Source organism: Aquarana catesbeiana, linkage group LG05 (genome assembly GCF_042186555.1).
Source record: "Aquarana catesbeiana isolate 2022-GZ linkage group LG05, ASM4218655v1, whole genome shotgun sequence".
Taxonomy (NCBI): domain Eukaryota; kingdom Metazoa; phylum Chordata; class Amphibia; order Anura; family Ranidae; genus Aquarana; species Aquarana catesbeiana.
In genome coordinates, this window is record NC_133328.1 from 535,288,029 (window position 1) to 535,314,591 (window position 26,563).

Here is a 26,563-nt window from a genome sequence, read left to right on the forward strand (position 1 = left end):
CACCGTCTATTTGCCTTAATGCTAATAAATTAACCCTTTACCCTCCACTAAAACTTTGCATGTAAGGCTCCAGTATTTGCACCGTGCACATCCACAGTTAGGGAGACAACGCAGCTGGTAAATATATGATTATTATGATTGCTTCATTTATCAAATATTACACTCTCTTTCAAAACAAGACTTTCTTTATGTCATGGATACTGTTCAGTTAACTGTGTAATGCTTTATATATAATAGAAGTAATCATTACTGATAATATCATACACTGAATATTGTGTGGTTGTTCACCTATGGAGTTTATTCTATTGTGTGTACAAAACACAAAAAGGTATACAGTGTGCTCTTTCCTCATAGATTTCTATGGGCTGCCTTCCAAACTTGGAAGCACTGGGCAGACAGTTCCCATTGAGATCAGTGTGAACTGACTGTGCCAGAGCTGCCAGTGCAAAGAATATTTTAACAAAGGTAGTATAGTATACAGTGGGCCATGTCAGTATACATTAGGGGTTGAGAAAAAAAAAAAAAAACATAAGTGCACCTCTAAATGATCAATGTGTACCTTGCCTATAAACAGAAAATTCTGCATTTAAAGTAACATCATGCTAGGTTCACACATGTCAGGCTGCGGTTTGCAGTCAGTTTTTAAAAGGAGTCTGGTGCAGTTTTGTTCACCGGTTCAGGCGAGATTCAGGTGTGAATTTTTACTTGAATTCGCACCTGAACCGGACCTAAAATCGCACAGGACTCTCTTTAAGGCTGGCCATACATGGGTCAAATTTTGAAAGAATTTTCTTTTGAAAAATCAGAAATTTTGTGCGTTTTGCGATTCGATGGTGCCACCATTGATTTCGAAATTCGACCAACCAAGCCTTCAATTTCACCTCCTTTTGCTACAGAAAATAACTTTTCTTCTTTTCTTTCCAGGAATTTTCTTTTCTTGCACATGCACATTCCTTTTTGGATTACATTTATTGCACGATTATCCCATCATTAATTAGAAAATCGTTTGATTTTCAAAAAATTTCCAACATGCCCGATTTACTCAAATTCCATTGCCGCACGAAAATCGGCTGTTGCTGCAGCCCACTAATGGTGTGAAATTCAAACAAAAATTCTTAGATAAGATTTTCAAAAGAAAATTCTTTCCAAACTCAACCCATGTATGGCCTGCCTTAAAGAGGAAAAAAAATACACCCTGCAAGACAAAGGCATTAAGAGCTAGTATGCATAGCATACTAGCTCATTATGAATTACTTACCTGAGATCGAAGCCCCCGCATCGGCCCTCGTTCGCCTCCACCGACGCAGCCATCTATCCCAGAGTGACTTCCGGGTATCGCTGCTCCAGCGCTGTGAGCTGCGATGACGTCACTCCTGCACATGCACGCTGGTGCCGACACTAACGGCATGATCGCCGTTAGAAACGGCACGCTCAGTGCGCCTCCGCCCGACATCTACGGCGCATGCTATTTCTGCAAATATCTCCTAAACCTTTTAGGTTTGGGAGATTTTTCTTGCACCTACAGGTAAGCCTTAATCTAGGCTTACCTGTAGGTTAAAGTGGTTATAATGGGTTTACAACCACTTTAAGCCTGGTACACATAATCAGATTTTCCGCAGACAAAATCTCTGACTTTTGTCTGAAGGGCTTTGGCCAGGAAATTGTCTTGCATACAAATGGCAAGGAATTGTCGGCCAACAAACACGAACGTAGTGACGTACTTCGTGGTTTTTCAGTTCTTTAGTGCCACCCTTTGGGCTCCTTCTGCTATTTTCGTGTTAGTAGAAGTCCGGTGAGTGTTGATTCGCGCTTTTTATTTTGCGCTTTTCAGTTCGTTTCTGAACGTCAGTTTGTCAACCAGCCATGTTGCGGAATCGGAGGAGATAACATGTTATTTATTATTGGCTTTGGAGTTATTGCTTTGACGCAAGTCCAGTCCAGGAACAGGAGGAGGAGGATTTCTTGGACCAAAAATTGGTTGCTTTATTAATCGTGACCAGTTATGTCATATGCCTTTGCTGCGGGAGCTCCAGGAGAATAATCCAGATTTTCGGAATTATCTCCGGATGACGGACCCCTGCTTTCACCAACTCTTGGCATTGCTGACCCCCTATATTAAGAAGCAGAACACATGCATGAGGCTTTAATTTTATTTTTTGGTTGAATAATGATTTGATTTGGTAAATTTTCTATATTTTTGGATGCATAGAATGCACTTTCTGCTTACGTTCTATTGGCAGATAGCATGTCTAATTTTATTTGTTTTTTTTTCAGTGCACAATAAAAAAATTATGTAGAATAATACTTGGCTATGTGTTTTACTTCAAAAGACAGTTTGGGAGTAGACAGTTACATAAAAAAAAATACAATGTAAAATTGACAAGCAACACCAACATAGTTGTATCTTTGATCTTAAAAACTATGGGATAATGGTGTTATGGTAACTTGCACCAACAAAAAAAAACAAAAAAACAACAAGCATAATAATATTATTCTTGATATCACTAGAAAAAAAAAGCCTTTAAAAATTTGTTTGCAATAACTCCATCAGTATCACCAGCAAAGCAGCTTCATTATTATCCCATTAAAGAAGAACAGAATGTTACGAATGCTAGTTTACAAGACCGACCACTTCTGGCTCGTCCTTGCTTCTGAGCATGCGTGTTTGTACTTTGGACTTTTGTCCGACGAACTTGTGTACACACGCTCGGAAAATCTGACAACAGACATTTGTCCGCGGAAAATTCAACAACAATTGTCCGATGGAGTGTACAAACGGTCGGAGTTTCCGCCAACTGCCTGCCATCACACAATTTCTGTCGGAAAATCCAATCGTGTGTGTACGCGGCTTTAGTCCCAGTTCACATATATGGGATGCAGGAACCAGCGCGATTCCAGTGCAGGTTCCCGCATCGCATGTCACCTGCCGGTGGTTCACACTGACATCTGCGAACCGCTGCGGGTGTCAACACAAAGATAATGAGACCCCCAGATCGGTTCGCAGATCGCAGTGTGAACTGCCAAATGGTGCAGGAATCAGATCACATAGGTGCGATCCGATTCCAGTGTGGACCAAAAAAGGGCTAAATTTGCATCGCACAGACATCGCATGTGATCTGCACAGCAGTGCGGTGCAACATGTGATGTCTAACATCGCACAAGTGATAACCCAGTCTAAAAAAGGACTGTGGCTGTCCCAGGCATGTGTGAACTGACTTCATTGCAAACCAGTCCAATTCACATGTTATATGAATCGGATGCGGTTCAAAACGCACCCAATTTGCATACATGTGAACCGGGCCCCAGAGGATGCCAACTTTGATATTTTTTACCTAACTGCTCGATATCCTCTTAACAGTTCTAAATTTAAGGATGAACATGGACAGGTAGTTGTCTCATGGAGAACAGCCATCACTCAATGAGTCACGTGCCATCAGAACAATCTGTTTCTTCCTATATGGTCAGAGTGTGTTACCAACACACAAAAGTGGTGTAAAGCTGGCCGTACACAGAGGGATTTTCATCCTGTTTGAAAGGAATTTTGCGGGTGGCCCTGTCAGCACTCCCCCACCCGACACCCTTTGATTGAGTCACTTGCTCAGCACAGGTGCCATTCAAAGAACACACTGCCTCGTTACCTTCTCCAATGGGCCCTGTGCTGAGCGAACGACCCCTTGTTCACTATGCAAAGGATCCGGAAGACAGGATCACTGTAGTAGTGGGGACTAATGTAGTAATAAAACTGGCACAAAACATGCATACTTATACTAGTCCAAGCTCGACCAATGGACCAAACTTCTTGTCCTAGGGTAACAAAATGTACTGACTGTACTGGAGGAGCATCTATGGAGGAGCAATGCTGTCAACCCAGGGATAGATATTGCTTTAGTGCTACAGAAACCACACCCCTCTTCTTTATAATATAGCGGGGAGATATTTTCCTGTTTTTTTTCTTTTTTACACCACCAGTGTGGCTTTTAAATCATGCTTTGTCACAATGAAATTGCAGATAAGTAGTGCAGGAACCTTTTTCAGAGTCGCAACAATTTGTACAGTTTCATTGTTGAAAAAAGGCGCAACTTGCCATGTGATTTTGAACTGTCTTTTTTTTTTTTGATTAAAAATAACAAAGATGTTATACTTACCTGCTCTGTGCAGTGGTTTTGCACAGAGGTCCCTCGCCGGTTCTCCTAGCTCCTCCCCTCACAGTAGGCAGCTTGCTATAGGGGCACCCAAGCTGCTGCTGTGTATACATTCAGACCCTCTCATTGGCTTACTGACTTTGACAGCAGCGGGAGTCAATGGCGCCCACTGCTGTCTCAGCCATTCAGGAGGGAGAGGCCCAGACGGCCGAGGCTCTCGTGCAACTTTGCTGGATCGAGATGGAGCTTGAGATAAGTATTAGGGGGGCTGCTGCACCATTAGTGTTAAGGTTTAATATGTATATATATATATATATATATATATATATATATATATATATATATATATATATATATATATACACATATTTATATTTCCAGCCATATTCCATTATATATGTGTACACACACATACATATATATATATATATATATATATACACATATACACACACACACACACACACACACACATACAGTACGTATACAAAACACAGTACATACACTATATTGTCAAAAGTATTGGGACACCTGCCTTTACACGCACATGATCTTTAATAGCATCCCAGTCTTAGTCCGTAGGGTTCAATATTGAGCTTTGCACAAAACAAGGTCCATAAGGACATGGATGAGCGAGTCTGGGGTGGAGAAACTTGACTGACCTACACAGAGTCCCGACCTCAACCTGATAGAACACCTTTGGGATAAATTAGAGCAGAGGCTGCAAGCCAGGCCTTCTCATCCAACATCAGCGCCTGACCTCACAAATGCACTTCTAGAAGAATGGTCAAACATTCCCATAGACCACTCCTAAACCTTGTGGACAGCCTTCCCAGAAGTGTTGAAGCTGTTATAGCTGCAAAGGGAGGGCCAACTCAATATTGATCGCTACGGACTAAAACTAGGATAACATTACAGTTCATGTGTGTGTAAAGGCAGGCGTCCCAATACTTTTGACTATATAGTATATACATATACACCTTAAAGTGGTTCTAAAGGCAGAAGTTTTACCTTAAGCATTCTATGCATTATGATAAAAAAAAAACCTTCTGTGTGCAACAGCCCCCCAAATACTTACCTGAGCCCCATCTGGATCCAGTGATGTTGTTCGAGAGACTTGGCTGTCCTGGACTCTCCCTCCTGATTGGCTAAGACACACAGGGGGCGCCATTGGCTCCTGCTGCTGTCAAAGTCAGTGAGCCAATGAGGAGAGAGAGGGGGCAGGGCCGGGCCACAGCTCTGTGTCTGAATGAACACACAGAGCAGCAGCTTGGCTCCAATGCCCCCATAGCAAGCTGCTTGCTGTGGGGGCACCAGGCATGAGGGAGAGGGGCCTGGAGCACCGGCGAGGGACCCAAACAAAGGGGGATCTGAGCTGCTCTGTGCAAAACCACAGCACAGAGCAGGTAAGTATAACATGCTTGTTATTTTTAAACAAAAAAAACAAGACTTTATTATCACTTTAATAAATAGGACAGTTTTAAACATAAATGGCTTATAATGCCCCAACATTTGGTAATGATTACAGTTTAGGAACATTGGCTTTTTAGGCAAAAGCCTCCATTGTAAATGCTGTTCTTATAGAGCACAAGACGTTAAGATGTTTCTTTCCTTCTATTTTCATCTTACTTTAAGAGCCTATTAACAGTACAGGAACAAGCTACCAAAAGTACGGTGTGTATTTACCCGTTACGTCTGTGCGTAAGGACATTGTGTCACGATTTGAACAGATAAAACCTATTTACTTTAAGAAGAGAAGGGACATTACATTACGTCTCAACAGCACCCTTTGCTTCTGTGTGTAACCTGAGTTTACCTCTCACTGATGTGCTGTGGTCACATTGCACAAGGCCGTAAAATGTGATTCATTCGCAAGCAGAGAAATGCAGCTCATGGACAATGGCAATCTTTACTAAAGAGATTTGCGCATCTCTGTGAATGACAGGCTCATTCATTTTACTCAGTGCTGTATATCAAGACTGCAATTTAACAAGATCACCTATGGGCCTCGTATGGCTTGGCAGGGACCTCTGTCTGTACTCTGAGCCACCTCATATGAGCTCCACGGCTATCTGTAACCATCCATCTACAGAACGATACAAACTGTCTTATCACTCTGGAATGATCTGCATTAGAACAGGAAGTGTTTAAATAGACACATTATAGAGACGTGGCCATCAGCTGTTTTTCAGGGACACTTCAATATCCTCAACGACTCTAAACAATGACATATGGACATTTTGTTGCAAGACTTCGGACAGAGAACAAGGTAAGGGGACCTTTTAGAAACAATCGCAAAATCAGACCATCCAACCTTCAAGAGGCGAGTACAATCCTAGCTCAGTGCTTTCTGGACAAGCTCCCCATAAACCAAGAACTAAAGAAGCACACCACCTAAAGGGCTCTTTCACACAGGCGATCCGCCCGGCAGACTTCGCTTTGCTCAGCGGGGGAGTGATCCGCTGAACCCCGGTGAGCCGGCGGATGACAAGTCTGTGTGAAAGGGATCTTTTATTGCAAGCACCCTGTGATGAAGACAGGTGTATAGGCACTACAACATTTCCACATTAGCTGTTTTACACCTTTGTACATGTTTATTTAATAAAGAAATAGGCCCCTTTCACACTGAGGCGGTTTGCAGGCGCTATTGTGCTAAAAATACCGCAAACCAACCTGAAACAGCCACTGCTGTCTCTCCGATGTGAAAGCCCCGAGGGCTTTCACACTGGAGCGGTGCGCTAGCAGGACAGGAAAAAAAGTCCTGCTAGCAGCATCTTCGGAGCGGTGAAGGAGTGGTGTATACACTTCTCCTGCCTATTGAAATCAATGGGACAGCGCGACTGCAGAGGCGCTTTGCGGTGGTTTTTAACTCTTTCTTGGTCGCTAGTGGGGGGGGTAAAACTGAATACCGCCGGTAAAGCACCGCTAACAATAGTGGCGCTTTACCGCCGACGCCGCCCCGTGTGAAAGGGGCCATACTATTTTGGATGCCATCCTGTGTGCTGATCATCCCTTTCCTTAATGTGATGAAGACATACCAACTTTTCTTTTTTTTTAATTGGGAAATCCGACTTTATTAAGCTTCAATTGACAGATACATAACAAGCATTAACTGTGTACATATATTAGAAAGTAGGTATTTACCTTGCACCTTGAAATTATTACATTCAATTTTCTTAATAGTTATACAGTTTGAGACAGAACCATTGATAAGCTTGGTACCACACTCTTAAGATGCACTTATTTATATTTCTTTTATTTTATTTTATTTCGCGGCCCTTACCTCTCCCTCCCCCCCCATCATGTCATATACACTGTTTTATGTAACTGTGCAGCGTTGAGCCTTTAAGTACAGGTCTCTCCGTCTTCCAGCCATCTATCCCATACCTTTGAATATTTCTGTTTGCATCCTCTATGTATGTATATCAGCTTTTTATATGGTAGTACATTGTTTACATCTCTTTTCCAGGACGATGTTGTAGGGGGCAGAGACTGCATCCAGGTTTTAGCTATAGCTTTCCTAGCTGTAAATAGGGTTTCATGTATAAAGGTAGCATGAAACTTCTCTATATCTGTATCAGGTAGCAGCCCCAGTATACACAATTTTGGGTCCGTTACTACTGGGGAACCCATTTTATCATGTAGAAATTTTATCACTTGTGCCCAATAATCCTGTAAACATGGGCATTCCCATATCAAATGGTAAAAGGTTCCCGGTCCATGTGTACACATAAGGCACACCGAGCTCTGTGATGGTTGGAATTTGGCTATTCTTTTGGGTGTCAAGTATGTTTGGTGGACAATGTAGAGCTGTGTCAATCTGTCTGAGAGTTTTGGCGATGACTGTTTAACGTTCTCTAAAATTTCGTCCCAGTCCGAGTCACTGATGTCCCCTACGTTCTTTTCCCAACCTGATTTGGCCTTTTGGATTACTGCTGCTATTCTGGGGAGTCGGATAGTGTAATATAGGTTTGAAATCAGCTTTTGAGGTTCAGCACCCAAGATTATCTCTAGGACCTGCGGGTGAGCAGTAATATTAGCAGTGTCCCTAAGTTGAATGCGCAGAGCATGGCGGAGTTGCAAGTATTTGAATAACAAGTGTTGCGGTATTGAGTAGTTGTCTTTAAGGGCTTGGAAAGTCTTGAGCCTTGTGTCAGTCATGACCTGGTGGAGATATATTATTCCATACCTAGCCCATATATGCGGGTCTGGGAGATTTTCAAGTTCTGGCATGTGTTTGTTGAGCCAAAGAGGGGTATGGGAATGGATATGCCCTATTTTAAGCCTCTTTAAGGTTATTTCCCATATTTTCCGGTGGTGTGTTAGCATGCCCTCATTATATCGGGTGGATCGTTTGCTCGTTAGTCCCCCTCGGAAAATAGTTTGTAGTGGTGATGACAGTGGACTTTTTGGGTCATTGCAAATCAACATTTGATATCGCTGTAATTCTTCCTTGTTAAAGTAATACATGTGTGATAATTGGGCGGCTATGTAATATTCCTGTAAATCTGGTAGTGCCATCCCCCCCATGGAGGTGGGGTTTTTAAGGATGTGCCAGGCTAATTTATGCCTTCCGTGTCCCCATACAAACGAGTTAAGAATAGCCTCCATCTTTTTAAAGAACTTGGGGGGAATGTATAGTGGTGCGTGCCAGACCATGTATAGAATTTTAGGGAGTAGAATCATTTTGATGATGTTTATTCGGCCTGTTACCCCTAGGGGCAGTCTGGACCAGGCCTGCGTTTTGGTTTTTATCAGTTGAAACAGTGGCTCTACGTTATTGGTGATGTAGTCTCCCAATTCCCGAGTAACCACTACCCCCAAATATTTGATAGTGTTTACTCTGGCTAAGGGCAATTCTGGGTATGTGACCGACGGAGGGAAATGGTCTATGGGGAGAATTTGGGATTTATCCCAATTTATGCGCAGTCCCGAGAAACTGCCCATTTGTTCTATGATCTTTAACGCTGCCTGCAGCGATGGACCTTGATCTGCCAAATATAAAATGGTGTCATCCGCGTATAATCCTATTTTTTCCGTATAATTGTCGACGCGCAGGCCCACTATTTCAGTTTCCGCTCGAATAGCAATTGCCAGTGGCTCAGCCGCCAGGGCATACAGAAGAGGGGAGAGGGGGCACCCCTGCCGAGTACCCCTCTCTAGGGGGAATTGTTTCGATAGACAGCCGTTTACGAATACTCTCGCTTTAGGTGTTTGGTACAGAATCTGCACCCATTTTATAAAGTTTTGTCCGAAACCGAATTCCCTCAAGCATTCCCATAAAAAGCGCCACTCTACTGAGTCGAAGGCCTTGGCTGTATCCAAGGCTACTACCACTCTAGTTCCGTGATTATCATGTTTTGCTTGGATGTTCATGAATAGCCTCCTAATATTCATGGCCGTATTTTTCCCTGGCATAAAGCCAGTTTGGTCAGGGTGTATTAGCGATAAAATGGCCTTGTTAAGGCGCGATGCAAGTATTTTTGCTAATATTTTGATATCCACTTGCAGTAGGGATATGGGTCGGTACGATTCTGGGTACCGGGGGTCTTTTCCTGCTTTGGGTAGTACTATTATTTGTGCTTCCTGCATAGAGGAGGGGAGTGTACCTTTATCAAAGATATTCTGGTATAGCTGTTTAAGTTTTGGGATAATTATCTCCGAGAATGTGTCATAGAATTCTAGGGGCAGACCATCCAGTCCTGGTGCCTTTGATTTAGACATTTGGGATATAGCTTCTGCGATGTCATCTTGTGTTATAGGGGCTTCGAGCATCTCGATTTGTTCCAAATTAAGCTTGGGGAACTGTATTGTATGTAGAAAGTTTTTTATTTCTTGTTGGGAATATGTGCTCTGTGATTTGTACAGCTCACTGTAGAATTCCTGAAATCTGGCCGCTACCTGTGGGGGGTCAGTGACTATGTCTCCCTGAGGTGTAGTCAGGGAGACCACCACCGGTGGTTTGTCATTCAAATGCGCTAAGTACGCTAGCATTTTCCCTGCCTGTTCACCGTGCTCAAACACTCGCTGTTTGCAGAAGAATACGTGCTGTCTGGCTTTCTCTACGTGTATCTGGTTTACCACCCTGGCTTGTAGGTTTACTTTTTGAAGATTATCAGGATTGGGGTCTGAGGCATATACATTCTCTAGTTCTGTAAGTGTGTCAGTCGTCATCTGTAGTAAGGTTTTGGACGATAGTTTAAATCTGTTTATATTGGATGTTAGTACCCTGCGTGCCTGAACTTTAAATGCGTCCCATTCCATACCCGGTATATCTACTTTGCACGTGTTGTGTAGTATGTACTGCATTTCTCTCTTAATGGTCTCAAGGTCCGGCATAACCGTGAGCCAGAATGGATTAAGACGCCATGTAGGAGTGGGAGCTGCCTTTAACATGGAAACTGTTATCCAGCATGGCGAGTGATCCGATAGGGCTCTGGGTGCTATGCCCGATCCAGTAACTCTAGGGAGTAGGGTGTTTGTCACCAATACATAGTCTATCCTCGACATTGTACGGTGGCTGACAGAGTGACATGTGTATGCTCTCGTGGACGGATTTTGCCGCCTCCATACATCCGTTAGAGCAAACTCCTTCAACAAGCGACTCAGTCTGGTATGTTGTATTGAGGCACCGGGGACTCCACCCTGATCTGGTTTATCAAGTGCCGGGTTCATGGTCATGTTGAAGTCCCCCATCCAGACAGCCGGTACCGTTGGGTGCTTGGCTAAGTACGCCAATCCCTTCATGATCACCTCTGTCGTGAATGGGGGAGGAACATAGCTTGCCACGACCAAAACCGGATTACCCCCTATCATGGCGTTCAGAAACAGAAATCTTCCCTGCTGGTCCGACTCCAGCTCTATTAACTCAAATGGGACGTTTTTAGCTATAATAAGGGAAACTCCCCTAGATTGGTTTGTGTGTGTACTATGATAAATCCATCCCACCCATGGTTTTTTTAAAGCCGCCTGCAGGTGGCCGGTTACATGCGTCTCCTGTAGAGCTATAATGTCAGCTTTCTGTGATTTTAGGAACGCGAGTGCTGCGGTTCGCTTAACTTTGTCCCTCAGACCCCTCACGTTCCATGTTAGGAATTTAATGTTTGTCATCTTTGTCTAGTGAGTATTTCGCCTTTGCGGACCAGCAGAACAAGACCAAGCTATCATAATTACTGACACAATTCCTGATCCTGTTTCTGTGCAGTGTGACCCATTTACTTTCAAATACAATATGCATATCTGTACATTCATGTGCTACGACAAAGCCAATTTCCCCAAAACTTTGCAACCAGTGGTTAACCCATCCCTTCCCTCCCAGCTGCACACCTCCCCAACCTGGTGTGAGCATGCAAACCCGAACAATCAACATGAGAATAAACATCCAGCTTGTCTGGCTAGCTGGAGGCACTAAACTTAATATGAATGGTAGCTGTATATCATGTTGAGTAACTATTTCTTTGGGGGCGAAAAATTCACTGTCAACCGTGGAGCAAAACGTGGAAAATAGGAACGATACCATCACAGATCTCCCCAAGTGGGAGCTCCCTTAAAGGTCATACTTGAGTTTATGACAGGATATGTTCAAGTCTCCAATCTGTGTTTTCCTGTGTGAGCCGTTCCATGTCAGTGATTATAAAACTGTTATAGTTACCAGTCAGGATACAGCTTAGGGACACCTTAAAAAGTATTGTGCTTAACCCTTAGTGGTACTCATGACAAAAGTCACGTAGTTTTACCTGCGTTCTAGCTGTGAAGGACAAGGGGAGCCAGTATTCCAACTATGCAACAGAACCAAGGAAAGTAACTAGGCTACCTCTCTCTGACCCACGTCCGGTGGCACATTATATGATTCAGGTCAGAGTATCATGGGTCAAGCTGTGTCGCCAACATCTGTGGTTGTATGAACTTAGACAGATTAAGCCAGCCTGTCTCTACGATCCAGCCATGCTGTCGCTGCCGCCGGGTCGTCAAAGAACTGTACTTTTCCGTCTTCCTCCACCCGCAGCCGGGCAGGGAATAACATCGCATACTTGAGATGGAGGGTCCTCAATCGGCGCTTCACCTCTTGATATTGTGCTCTCTTCCTTTGCACCTCGCTGGAAAAATCCGGAAATACTGCTATCTGGCTGTTCCCGATCTGTATGTTTCCTCTCTCCCGGGTGAGTTTAAGGATTTTGTCTCGGTCCCGAAAATTTAGAAATTTGGCGATGAATGTGCGGGGAGGCGCTCCAGGTGGACATACCAACTTTTCTAGATGCATGTATGTGCACACATCTCAGAATGTGTTTGTGTGGATTGAGCAAAACCTAATCACAGTCTACCTTTCAGATAATACAGGCAAAAAGCATTTCTATTCTTTTGGCTTTCCTTACCTCACTGCTGGTCTTGCTCAATTGCAATGGCATACTGGTATAAATTACCCACAGAGTACAAAACCTGTGTGCAGCTCATCATGGTATCAAAAAATCCCAGAGATTCCAAATCACAAAAACAAACGCCGTGCAGCTGAGTGCCATTCATTCTAAATAGCAGTCCAATAATTGGTAACAATCGTGCTGCAAAATGTGACTTTAAATATTGTGTGAAGTTGTCAACCAAAAAGGAGCAGGAGCTTCTTTTGGGTGACAAATGCGCACAGGGAAGCCCAATCAAGTGAATGAGCTGCTCTATTCGCGACATGCAAAATTGCCTGAGAATCGTGCTTTGAAAATCGCAAGTGTGAACGGGGCCTTTTTGAAACCAGCACTTCACTGGGGCACAGCCCATCTTTTTTAATGTAGCATACAAACAAAACAATGGGTGGTGGATGAACCTATGAATTAAGCATACACTAATCACATTTTAATAGACAGACACAAAAATGACAGCGCTTCCAAATCCCCTTTTCTCCTGGGAAAAAAAAGCAAATCACACCCACTTAGCGATTTGCACTGCCCATTTCATTGCAACTTCATTTAACTGAAGTCTATGCCAGGGTTTTTCAACCGGGGGGGCAGCAGCAAAATTACATACAGCTCTGTACTGTCCGATCATTATAGATTTCCACTGTAGATTATAGATTTCCAGTCTATGCATTAAGGTGAAAAACCTTCTGTGCTGCAGCTGCCCCTCAGCAGCAGGACTTGGGAGTGAACCCACACGGGTGTTCCCATGGAAAGCGTCATTCAGTGGGGGCACCCAATGAAGAGGAGGGGCTTGGAGCGGCGACGGGGCACTCCAGAAGTAGAGCATCTGGGCTCCTCTCTGCAAAACCACTGCACAGAGAAGGTAAGTATAGGCGTGTTTGTTATTTTTATTTAAAAAAAAAGAGAGAGGGTTTACAATCACTTAAACTTCTGTGTACAGAGGAGCGGAAGAGATCACATCCAGCATCCTCCCAGCTCTATCCTCTTCTATGCTGTTCTCTGTACTTTTGCCGGCAAACCTGAAAGCTAGGCAAGCCGTCCACCAGCACCCCATCAACAGATGATGTCACTGGTGGCAAAGGGCAGGTTGGGCGGTTTGTATAGCTTTCAGTTCTGCTGGGCTGCGTATGATTTACCTGTGGCAAGGGCAAAGAGGAGGCTTTGGGGGGGGAATTTACAACCTAGTGAAATCTGCCTTAAAAACTATATTTTAGGGCTTTTTTCACCCCAGGTGCAGTGCAGGAGTGCGTGTGAAATTATGCATTTTCCCGCACCACACAAAAATGTGTTGCCTTTTGCAGCTGTGTGCTCATCTCTAGGACTTCTCCAGAGCCTCTCCCATCCTCTGAAACTCTCTACCTCAATCTGTCTGGCTATCTTCTACTCTGGCTGCCTTTAGGTGATCCCTGAAAACTCATCTCTTCAGGGAAGTCTATCACGCCTCCAACTAATCTTTTATCACTTCCATCAGCTTATCTCCCCACAGTTAAAACCTTTTGTACAACCTGCCCCACCCTATTAGAGTGTAAGCTATTCTGAGCAGGGCCCTCTTAACCCTCTTGTATTTTATTGTATTGTAACTGTACTGTCTCCCTTTATAGTGTAAAGCACTGCATAAACTGTTGGCGCTATATAAATCCTGTATAATAATAATCTGCTGTCCTCCAAGATAGCATTATACATGCCCACGTTACATAAACAGCAGTTAATTGGCCAGGTAATTAAACATAAATATTGGCAGCTATACAACTCACTCTCGTCCACCTAACCTTGAAGCTTGAAAAGGAATAGGTGTGCTGGAATTAAAGCCAAACTCCAGGTTAAAGTATAAACTCTCTAGTGGTTGACGGTTTCTCAGCTTCCTCTCGTCAAATGCAGAGCTAAGGGCCCTGCATCAGTCTGGATGGCATCAGAGGGCATCCAACCATCAGAGCATAGGAAAGAAGAAGTTGCAGGAGTAGAGGATCAGGTAGGCAAAACTGCTTTTCTGAGCCCCTAGATGTAAAGGCGTATTTAATCCTTGCAGTGGAGGGGATTTTTACTGTCCCTGGAGTTCAGCTTTAAAATGCAACTAAAGGCTCCTGTGTGACACTCAAAACAACTACCAAATCCAGTTACTATGTGATGCACAAACACAAAGTCAGCAAAAACTTCCTGCACCGTCCCTGACTGAGCCAGGAAGTCGTCAATGCACAGCGCTAATCACAGGCAGTGAGACATTTCCGATCTCTGCAGCCGTGCATGGGGACAATGTCTCACTGCCTGTGATTAGCGCTCCGCAGTAGCGACTTCCTGGCGGGCTCTGCACGTGCGAACACGCATGAGCTCATCCTTAAGCCAAACCCTCTTGCAGTTTTCATAAATGAAGAGTGGGGTGAATGGCGCTCTCTTTTGGGGGGTATGTAAAATGTATGTGCAACACCAGTGCTAGCAGAACCACTGTGGTGATATGCTCCTAATGAAACTAAAATAAATTAAATTAAGACAACCCCCTGTAAACATATACCTGTATATACACTAATCAATCAGTGAAAAATTCTGTTAAAACAAACAGTAAATAAAAATTAAAATATAAGTGATACATCAAACCATCAGTATAGATAAAACATAACACCCGCATGTATACTGAGGTAATCAACGGTGCAGAGCATATGTGCAAACGTGCCACAAAAAATATTGATGCAATAAAAAAGTGAAAGAGCCCTCAGTGCTCCAAAAAATTGTTCTTAAAAAAGGGAATGTAAATTATATTTGCACATCAGAAAAGTTCCAAACAGTCTAGTGACTCTTGTGCTCAGAAAGAGATCGGTGACTTCTGTGCTCCCCCTATGGCTCCCCACTCACAGGCTCCTTAAACCCCTGCAGGGGTGACAGGCAATATGGGATATCATAGGCAGGCTTCACATATGGTATCCTGTAGTTGCTGTAGCAATGGCTCCTGTTTCCCCTGCTTCCACTATCCCAGGACGTCCGGATCAGCCATCTGTGCACCACTGCATCCGCCACCACATCCAAGAAGGGGATCACCAGAGATCATTCCAGGCAGAAGCAGCCTAGAACCAAGAAGTGGGAGCCAGAGTTGGGGGCGGAGCTAGGCGGCAGATCCAGCAGTCCCAGTGACCGATAGCTGCCAAAAAAAACTAGCACCAGGCTGGTTAGAAGGGGCAGCATATAGAGCCACCAATGCTCTGCATTCTCCTCCCTGCATCCACTGAATGTCTGCTTCTCCTCTTCTCCCTCCCACATGCAGTTTTGTCTCACATGCTCCCCCTCCTAGACAGCATGGCTTACAGTGGTCAGGTGTTGACTGACAAGACACATGTTTGTGAATCACCAGTGATAATGCTAATAGCTATGCCCCCACCAGTCATCACACTGTAGTGAGACAGGGACAGCCTACATGAGGGTGACAACTCTGCTCAGATTTAAGGATAAGTGCAGCATGGTTGTCACACCATCACAGGAATCTGCATGAAATGGACTTTACTAGCAGGCTCAGCATGGATTTGGGACTAAAACTAAAGTGCAGATGCTACAGTACATATTTCTTTTAAGGGAGGCCAAAGTACTATTTTATCATGATTGGTTTTCTCTTGAATTGTTAAAGGGTTGTAAAGTCTCAGTGTTTTTCACCTTAATGCATTCTATGCACTGGTGAAAAGCCTTCTGTGCTGAAGCAGCCCCCCAGGGCCCCCCTTTTACTTACCTGAACCGGATCTTTCCAGCGATGAGAATGAGCACAGCAGCTCCAGCCATCTTGGAACCTCATTGGATAGATTGATAGCAGTGCAGCCATTGGCTCCCACTGCTGTCAATCAAATCCAGGGACACGGGAGCCGGGCCGAGTCTTGCTGTCTATGTCAAGGGACGCAGCAGCGGGACTCGGGACCATGCCCACCCGAGTGTCCCTTTGGAAAGCGGCTCTCCAAGGGGGCGCTCGAGAAGAGGAGGAGCCAGGAGTGCCACTGAGGGATCCCAGAAGAGGAGGATCAGGGCCGCTCTGTGCAAAACCCTTGCACAGAGGAGGCAAGTATAACATGTTTGTTATTTTTTTTTTAAACAAACCTTTAGTATCACTTTAAGAAAAAGAGGAAATAACATTTACCTTTCCACTTTTCCTGAGACTTTGACAAGTATGCTTCTATTACTGTAATATTCTTTATATCCAGTTAGAAGGAAACCTATGTAAAGAGAAAAAAAAAAAAAGTACAAACCATGAGAAAATGGACATCATATTCTGGGATAAAAGCAGATCATAATACACAGCAATAACACTACTAAGCACAATACCCCACTAAAAATAGTTTGAGAAAACAGTGACAATATAAAGGGCTGCCTTGTAGTGAGCAATGAATTAATAGCAGCTGTGCAACTCATCAGTCTTTACAACAAGGGCGTGGAAATAAAGCCATCTTTAAACCTTAAAGAGGATGGGCTGCAGCAACAAAAGGCCACGACTGGTTCCAATTCTGTAAGGAACATGGCCACAGTGAATCTACAAAACGAGAAGAGAGAAGAGAGAAGACTGGAAAAGCAATATATACATATATATATATATATATATATATATATATATATATATATATATATATATATATATATATATAGCAGGCTCAGAATTGGGTGCACATAGCTTAAGATCAGCCATAATGTAATATAACCACTGACAGGGAAAGGGAATAACATGGATTATCGTCTTACAATGGCACCTGAAAGTGGGTGGGATATATTAGGCAGCACATGAACATGTTTTCCCTGAAGTTGATGTGTTGAAAGCAGAGAAAAATGGTCAAGTGTAAGGATTTGAGAGATTTTGGCAAGGGGTAAATTGTAACGGCTAGACGACTGGGTCAGAGCAGCTCAGAAACTGCAACTCTTGTGGGATGTTCCCAGTCTGCAATGGTCAGGCGAGCAAAAGTGGTCCAAGGAAGGAAAACTGGCAACAGGATCATTGGCAGCCAGGGCTCATTATTGTGTGTGGGGAGCAAATTCTGGCCTGTGCAGTCTGATCTAATAGAAGAGCTACTGTAGCTTAAATTGCTGAAAAAGTGAAATGCTGGTTGCAATAGAAAGGTGTCAGAGCACACAGTGCATCGCAGTTTGTTGTGTATGGGGCTGTGTAGCAACAGACCATTCAGGATGGCCATGCTTACCCATGTCCACAGCCAAAAGTGCCTACAATAGGCATGTGACCATCTAAACCAGCATTTTTCAAAACAGGGTGCCCAGACACCCTGGTATGCCTTGGCAAAATCATTTAAAAAATTCCCAAAAATTGTATACAACCCAGCAGGTGGATCAAGCCTACCTATTATTTACATAAAACCACATGTTTTCATTGTGCCCCATTACAACCTTCCAACTGCTGACATCCTAACATCCTATGTCATTGGTTGAAAAGGAGGATATTGGGTGCCTGCAACAGCATCCTTGTTTGCCCCTCCAGTGCTCCTCTCTGTCAGCACTGGGGTCACATTAACTGAGCGAAGGCAAACTGAGGGAGAAGGGAAACAATGGAATACTAGTCAGTACCAGTGAGCAAAGGTGTATTTGCTTCGGAAGTATAAATCACTTTTAACGTTGAGTGTCCTACGTGTGGATGCTGCTGCGTTTTTTAAAAACTATTTGTTTATTTTGGAATCCATGGAGGCCCCACCTTGTAACTTACAGGACTTAGGCCTGGTTCACACCTATGCATTTTTTAGTGCATTTTCAGTTTTGCAGAAACATACTACAGTCCATTTAACATGGTTTCCCATGGATGTACAGTGGGGCAAAAAAGTATTTAGTTAGCCACCAATTGTGCAAATTCTCCCACTTAAAAATATGAGAGAGGCCTGTAATTGTTATCATAGGTATACCTCAACTATGAGAGACAAAATGTGGAAATGAATCCAGACAATCACATTGTCTGATTTTTGAAAGAATTTATTTGCAAATTATGGTGGAAAATAAGTATTTTGTCAATATCAAAAGTTCATCTCAAAACTTTGTTATATATCCTTTGTTGGCAATGACAGAGGTCAAACGTTTTCTGTAAGTCTTCACAAGGTTGTCACACACTGTTGCTGGTATGTTGGCCCATTCCTCCATGCAGATCTCCTCTAGAGCAGTGATGTTTTGGGGCTGTCGCTGGGCAACACAGACTTTCAACTCCCTCCAAAGTTTTTCTATGGGGTTGAGATCTGGAGACTGGCTAGGCCACTCCAGGACCTTGAAATGCTTCTTACGAAGCCACTCCTTCGTTGCCCGGGCGGTGTGTTTGGGATGATTGTCACGCTGAAAGACCCAGCCACGTTTCATCTTCAATGCCCTTGCTGATGGGAGGAGGTTTGCACTCAAAATCTCACGATACATGGCCCCACTCATTCTTTCATGTACACGGATCAGTCGTCCTGTTCCCTTTACAGAGAAACAGACCCAAAGCATGATGTTGCCAACCCCCCCCCCCCATGCTTCACAGTAGGTGTGATGTTCTTTGGTTGCAACTCAGCATTCTCTCTCCTCCAAACACGACGAGTTGTGTTTCTACCAAACAGTTCTACTTTGGTTTCATCTGACCATATGACATTCTCCCAATCCTCTTCTGGATCATCCAAATGCTCTCTAGCAAACCTCAGACAGGCCCAGACATGTACTGGCTTAAGCAGGGGGACACGTCTGGCACTGCAGGATCTGAGTCCCTGGCGGCGTAGTGTGTTACTGATGGTAGCCTTTGTTACGTTGGTCCCAGCTCTCTGCAGGTCATTCACTAGGTCCCCCCGTGTGGTTCTGGGATTTTTGCTTACCGTTCCTGTGATCATTTTGACCCCATGCGGTGAGATCTTGCGTGGAGCCCCAGATCAAGGGAGATTATCAGTGGTCTTGTATGTCTTCCATTTTCTAATTATTGCTCCCACAGTTGATTTCTTCACAAGCTGCTTGCCTATTGCAGATTCAGTCTTCCCAGCCTGGCGCTGGTCTACAATTTTGTTTCTGGTGTCCTTCGACAGCTCTTTGGTCTTCACCATAGTGGAGTTTGGAGTGTGACTGTTTGAGGTTGTGGACAGGTGTCTTTTATACTGATAACAAGTTCAAACAGGTGCCATTAATACAGGTAATGAGTGGAGGACAGAGGAGCCTCTTAAATAAGAAGATACAGGTCTGTGAGAGCCAGAAATCTTGCTTGTGTGTAGGTGACCAAATACTTATTTTCCACCATAATTTGCAAATAAATTCTTTCAAAAATCAGATAATGTGATTGTCTGGATTTGTTTCCACATTTTGTCTCTCATAGTTAAGGTATACCTATGATGACAATTACAGGCCTCTCTCATCTTTTTAAGTGGGAGAACTTGCACAATTGGTGGCTGACTAAATACTTTTTTGCCCCACTGTAGTTCATATCTGTGCATTTTATGGAAAGGGCCAGGGACTTTTTTTCTGGTTTTTGGTTCCATGGATTTTAATGGATCAAAAATGTGTATTGGAATATGCAAACTACAACCTGCATAGGTGTGAACCAGGCCTTAAAGTGTAACTTTTTTTTCTCCAAATTTTGGAGTAGAGGAGTAAAGGAGGGTTATAACCCCTGTCAGCTTTTCTTTTTTGCCATCTGTGTCCCATTGGGTACATTCCCCTTCATTTCCTGTCCCAAAACAGGAAGTGATAGGAAATCCCTCCAAAGTGAGGTCAAAATCTAAACAAAGAATACAAAGAAAATTTCAACTCCCCTAAAGCACACATAGGCATGCTGGTTGTGCCTGAATGGGACACTTAACTATAATACATTGTAAGAGAGTCACTATAATATTCCAAAGTGGACATAAAGGTTTCCACAAACATCACAGAGTGTTTGTCTGATGTGACCATTCATGGAGGGATGACAGAACATTCACATGACTGTAGGGCCTAGCTGACCAAGGTCATATTCTCCAAGCAAGGCCATGGATGTTTGTAGTGATCCCCTCCCTCTCTATAGACATAAGTATGCCATGTTTGTACCGCCATCTTTCATTAGAATGATTTTAGAGGTGGGAAAATAAATATTTTAATGACGATAATGAAGAGAGAAAGAAAAACCATGACCTCAATACTAATTTTCACAGAAGCATGGAGATGATTTTCTCTTAGACACAAGCAGAATATGATGGTGACACAATGGATATACAGGAGAAAGTTCAGCATTCCCTATGTTCTGATAAGAGCTGGGTGCAGAACACTGACTTGTACAGTCCAGAGAACACACTGCATGTATTAGAAGAGACAGTTTTAGTTTTACAATGTTACATTCATCTGTTCTCCAAACTTCCAGATTGTGAAAAGATTCATTTTATCCTTTTATTGCATACTACAAAAAAAGGAAAAACTGAAAAATATTTTAAAGACTTTTCCACCTTTGTATCAAATACCATAACTGACTAAAATCTACAGAGCAGGAGCAAGCAATATCATGCATGTATTCATGCACTGGGAGCTGGATGGGGAGGTTATACATGTGAATCAGCAATGCAAAACTATTGTACACACAGATGGGCACAGATAAAATAGGGTGTTGTATTCAGCATACAAGTGTGTTGCAGTGCATCAAAATGGTGATGGGGAGGAACCTTTACCAGACTGACATCCTCAGCTCCGCCCCTGTGTGTTGTGTAAAGGAGGTGCGTCTCTTCCCTCCAATCAACTTTCAGAACTCTCCTCACTGAGCTCTGCCAAGTGTGACTTCATCTCTCCACGCCCTTTATTCTGGATGCTCAGACAAACTATACATTCTGGACTTTGAACGGATGTACAGGACAGATGGCTGCAGGTAAACAGGTACAATTTATGCTGGCCTTACACTATACGAAAAATCGTCCGAAATTCGGTCATTTAGACAGCTCTTTCGTTCTTCGGCCAGTTGATGAGCACAAAATCGATAATCGTTGGCACGTTTTTAAGCCGAAAAACGAAGGACAAGTTTGGAAATTTTCTGCTGAACGAATGACAAATTTAGAAGGTTAATGTGTTTCCCATCCAAACTGTTTGCACTAGGTATATGTAAACAAAACAAACAAAAAATGCACTCATTTATGTCCACTGAACGATTTATCGGTCATTACATGATGGCACTAACGTTTGCGCTCGTGGCCGAATGTTCGTTTCTCGAAAATGGGTTTAGCCGATTTTTCATATAGTGTATGGCCAGCATTATGTAGAAGGATTTGTTTAATCTCTGTGTATCACTCTTGGCCAGTCATTTCACTGGTTAAAGTAAAACAAAAGGCATTTTTTTTTTCCATTTTAGATTAAAGGGAAGATTTAAATGCCCGTCAGGTTTTTTTTGCCATCTTTGTTCCATTGAGAAGACTTCCCTTCACTTCCTGTCTCCTAGCCAAAACGTGAAGTGAGTGAGAAGAAATCCCTCCAAAGTGAGGGAATCAAGGTGTGTTACCAGAACAGTGTCCTCATTAGATTACTTCCCTTCTATTCCTGCTTTGATGACAACCCAAAATTTGGGATTATCTTTCACTTTTCAACTTTGGTAACAGCCACCAGGACAACCAGACAGGGTGAATCTCCCTAACACGTACACTATAAAATGGGGTCAGCAATAAAACCCTGCCAGAGGTTCTAACCCATCTCTTTATCCAAATTTAAAAAAAAGAAAAAACTATTTTGAAGCATATGCACGTTTTGTGGTGAATTAAAGGCAGAATTAAACCAATGGGAGAAAGGCTAACTTGAGCCAGTATGCACAGCACCCCTGCACATTATGGCCCATTTACCTCTGGGAGTGCTCTCCTCTAGTGATGCCAGTTACAGAGCTCCCCATCTACACTCCATTACTGCCATGTCCTTCTCTTCTTCCAGGTTCCTGCTTAGCCGGTTGGACAGTCCAATGATTAACGCTCACGCACACGCACTAGAGTTACAATATGTCGGCACCCAGCTCCATCCCATGGGCAGGGATTGTACACCGTATGACACATATGAGGCAGTCTGTAAAAATTTGCGGTAAGCAAAGAAGTGTTTAGGCTTCATGTACACCTTGTCTACATTTATCATGGTGCGATTTTGCCACGGTATTGCGTTTTTCCATGGCCGGCGGTGAAAACATTCCTATCCTGAACACGATTCTTCCATGTTCAGGAGACGGAGGTTGAACGTCACCTAATCGAAGCAGCTCCTAAACTCTGCTAAAAGCCTATGTCCATCCTGCCAGGCTATAACAACCGCTAGCGTTAATTGCAAAAGAATCCGGCAGGCTAGTTAATTTAGTACATTCAGCCTTCTCATTAAATGTTTGAATCTAGGCCAGTTCCTGGTGAACCGGCTGAGATTTAAACCGTATAGGGCCGGCATTAGGCTTGTAAAGTTTCCTCCTCCAAAAGTCCCTGCATGCTGGAAAATGTTTGTATTAATACATACCTCCCAACTGTCCCTGATTTCGAGGGACTGTCCCTGATTTGGAACAATGTCCCTCTGTCCCTCTTTCCTCCTCATTTGTCCCTCATTTTGATCTGATCTATATAGATGTATATAAAATGCACTTTTTATCTTTCAAAAAGTGTTTCCCAGTGCTAAACTTTTCATCAAATTTCTAAATTGCTGCATTTGTACACTTTAAAAGACAATATAAAGAAATAGTAGTGGTAAAAAAAAGCACTTGTGGATTTCATTAACCTTTTTTTTGGGTTAATTCTCCTTTAAGGGGGTGTGGCAGGGGGCGTGTCCTATGCCTACATACATTTGCTTGTAGGTGTCCCTCATTCCCATCTCAAAATTTTGGGAGGTATGTTAATAGTTTAATTTTACTTGAAGATACACTGCCAGCCCATAGGAAATGATAGTGCTGGCTTCATAGGGAGGTGTTTGTTCAGCAATATAGGGACCTCCTCTGCAGTGTGACAACACATTTACACACTCCAACCAACAGGCAGATGTCAAAGTAAACCGCTGAATACGCACAATGACAGGAATGTATCACAAGAGCTGCTGAACCAAATTACAGACATAATGGCAGGTCAGACGGCTTACACTGTATTTTATCCATGTATTTAACTATTTGGCTGGCCTTCCAATTTAATTTACAGTAGATCACATTGAGAAAGTCACACCAGAGATTCAGATTCAGTTACACAGACAGAAAACTGCAATAATGTTGACACGGCTATTAAGCTTCCATTTAAATTAATGTAGAAGTTTCAATGAGCACAAAGCACTCTGCAGACAATAAACAGATCAACATCAAAAGCATCCAAAAGTGTTCAGTGGAGACCTCCTTTAAAAGACAAGTGTGGGAAATAATCGTGTAACTTACGACTAGCCTTAATACAGGGCAGACTGGACTGGCATCTAGATCTGGCATCTATAAGAAAGGCTGATGTGTTGTAAAGGAATTGGGTCTGATATGATTGCCAGTGGACGCAATCAAATATTCTGGCTCTAACTGAACCACAACCACACAGTTTGTACTCGACTCCCAATACTGGGCAGAGTTCCTTAGCGAGACACGTTCGCATCTATAGCCAGACTACGAGTTAGTTTACATAGGAAAAAACATTTTTTTATTTTGCTTCTGACCTGCATTTGAGAGTCTTTTTGGATGTGTATTGCTTTTTACCTTGAGATCACAGTATAGATGGTATGAGAGGCCTCCTTAAAATGTCCAGATACATCCACTGGCTTTCTCTAGGGTGTCAGCAGAAATAAAACCGGGTACCAATCGCTTTGTAGAACAACAAATTTAGAACTTTAGAACTTATGGACGGGTAAGGAGCAGTGCCCACTTCTATTGCTGCATCTGCTATGGGGTTCTTGGTTGGGAGATGGAGGTAGAAGAGCCCCATAGCCTTCTATGAGGCTCTACTGTGCCAATGCAGCCAGAGAGAGCGAACTTGCAGGGTTTATGTCAACAAACACAGGAGGTTGTGGGCATCAGATCCCAGTACATATGCATCTGCAGATGGTGGCGTCTTTCAGGTGGGGGGGGTTGAGGCAGAAAAAATAACTTCCCTTTCTTTAAAATCACCCCCAATGATGTTGGTCATTCTTTTCTGCTTGCTGCATTCTGTATTTGAAACTTATTTACACTGGCCCAAATTTTAAGACGCCTTTCTATTCTCGTTCAAATCAGAGAAGACACAGAGCCCAATAAGATCATTTCCCCATGACAGGTACTGTAGATCTAGTATATGTAAGGTGAACATCTAGTAGGAGATTTTCAGGGAGTCAACATGTTCTTTATCCTGTAGATTCTATGCAAGGAGAAGTATTGATGTAACCACTGTAGGGATACTTGAATTATTGTATTTTATTGTTTTTGGATCTGCCGTTCTGGTACAGATCTAAAGCACATGATTCAAACACAAGGCCTAATTGCTGAATCAGGCCATTTCATGCCCTCACACCTCTCCTGCAGCTATGGCATCCCCCTCATCTTCACCCCTACCTTGTCTCTGCAGTTGGTAGCAGAGAAGAGGACTTGCGCTTCTCTGTGCAGAAAGCGGCTTGTTTCTGCACCCCCCTCGGCAAGGAGCAGCAACAAGGAGGACAGAACTCCTCCTACAGATCCTGCGTCTCTCTTTGCAGCTGCAGCACCCCCTTGTTTCCACCTCCCCTGGTCTCAGAATTCATCAGACTCCAGCAGCTGACTCCAGCCCTCCTCCAGACCCTGCACTTTCTGCTGCTTCCCAGCTCCTTCCCAGTAGCAGCACAAGGGGTGTGCACTGTAATATAAGAGAGGGTGGAGGATTCTTGACTTCTGATGGAGGTGGTGGCACTCTTGACATCTGGTGTAAGGGGGGTGCTTATAATTATTTTGAGACTTAATTCTCAATTCTATGCCAGTTGAAAAGGAGGGTCGAACACCGCTGGTATCATCTACAAGAAACTTTATTGGAGGATGCTCAGTCAGAACACCTTGGCAGAAACATGTTCCATCTGAGCAGTCTCCAAAAAAGTTCCTTATGGATGGTACCAGCTGTGTGGGACCCTCCTTTTCAGACTTGCATCATCTGCTAAAGAAGTACGAGGGGGCTCTGTGCTGGTCTGTGTTAGAGATTTTGAGATTATTACTATTTTAAGTGATAACATTTTCTGAAATATATATGAAAACACAAGATACTGCCCTTCACAGCTTAAGTCTTAAGTTGTTACTAAAACCAGTAAAAATCAAATGCTAAGGCAATTATTTAATATGATAAAGAGTAGATACATTCATATAGTCTTAGAGATACAACCAGCCCTTTGAGGGCAACCATAATGCTGATGTGGTCCGCAATGAAATTGAGTTTGACATCCCTGCTCTAAAGGGAAATAGCTGTGTGTATCTGTGTATGCATCTCATCAATCTACTGTAAATCAAATATTTAATAATGTAGCATAAACCTTGTTTCCATATAACAGAAACCAATATAGTTTGTGATTACATTCGTACATGAAGACAGACATCATTACGGATACAGGCAATGCTTCCTTCTTAATAGTGCCGCACACTGATTATACCTTGGCAATCTTCTTACCCAACTGCAAGTTGGTCAGACAGACAATTTCATACAATGTAATGCTGACATATAATCACATACATAGGTTGGACTTGATGGACTTGTGTCTTTTTTCAACCTCAACTACTATGTAACTATGATTGACAATAACAGATTTTCTTTAGGCTCTAATTACATGAAACATCCACAATGCTGCTCTAGAGCATGTAATCAAGGCTGCCTGCAGTTTAAGTCACAAGAAAGAGCTCAGGAGCAACATAACAGGCACTATGGGAGTTCCCATTCCTAAAAATATATCTTTTTATGGGGATACATACGACTATGGGGTTAATTTACTAAAACAAAAGAGTGCAAAATCTGGTGCAGCTTCGCATAGAAACCAATCAGCTTCCAGGTTTTTCTATCAAAGCTTAAAGGAGACATATAGCCAAAAGCTTGCTTGGCTGTACTTCTCCTGTGGATCACAGGAGTGCAGTTTGTTTTGCACTCCTGTGACCCATTTTCAGCAGAAAGCGGACTGAAATCCACTCTCTGCTGAGGCTACTGCTGT

At 43.2% G+C, this 26,563-nt stretch overlaps 1 protein-coding gene across 1 annotated transcript in view; it reads right to left on the reverse strand.

The window, feature by feature from the left end:
• The window catches only part of NCOA2 (nuclear receptor coactivator 2), a gene marked incomplete in the record, with an annotated part of 371,591 nt that overhangs the window by 262,655 nt on the left and 82,373 nt on the right, over window positions 1-26,563 (reverse strand). The window contains 1 exon segment of the mRNA XM_073631781.1: window positions 16,653-16,728.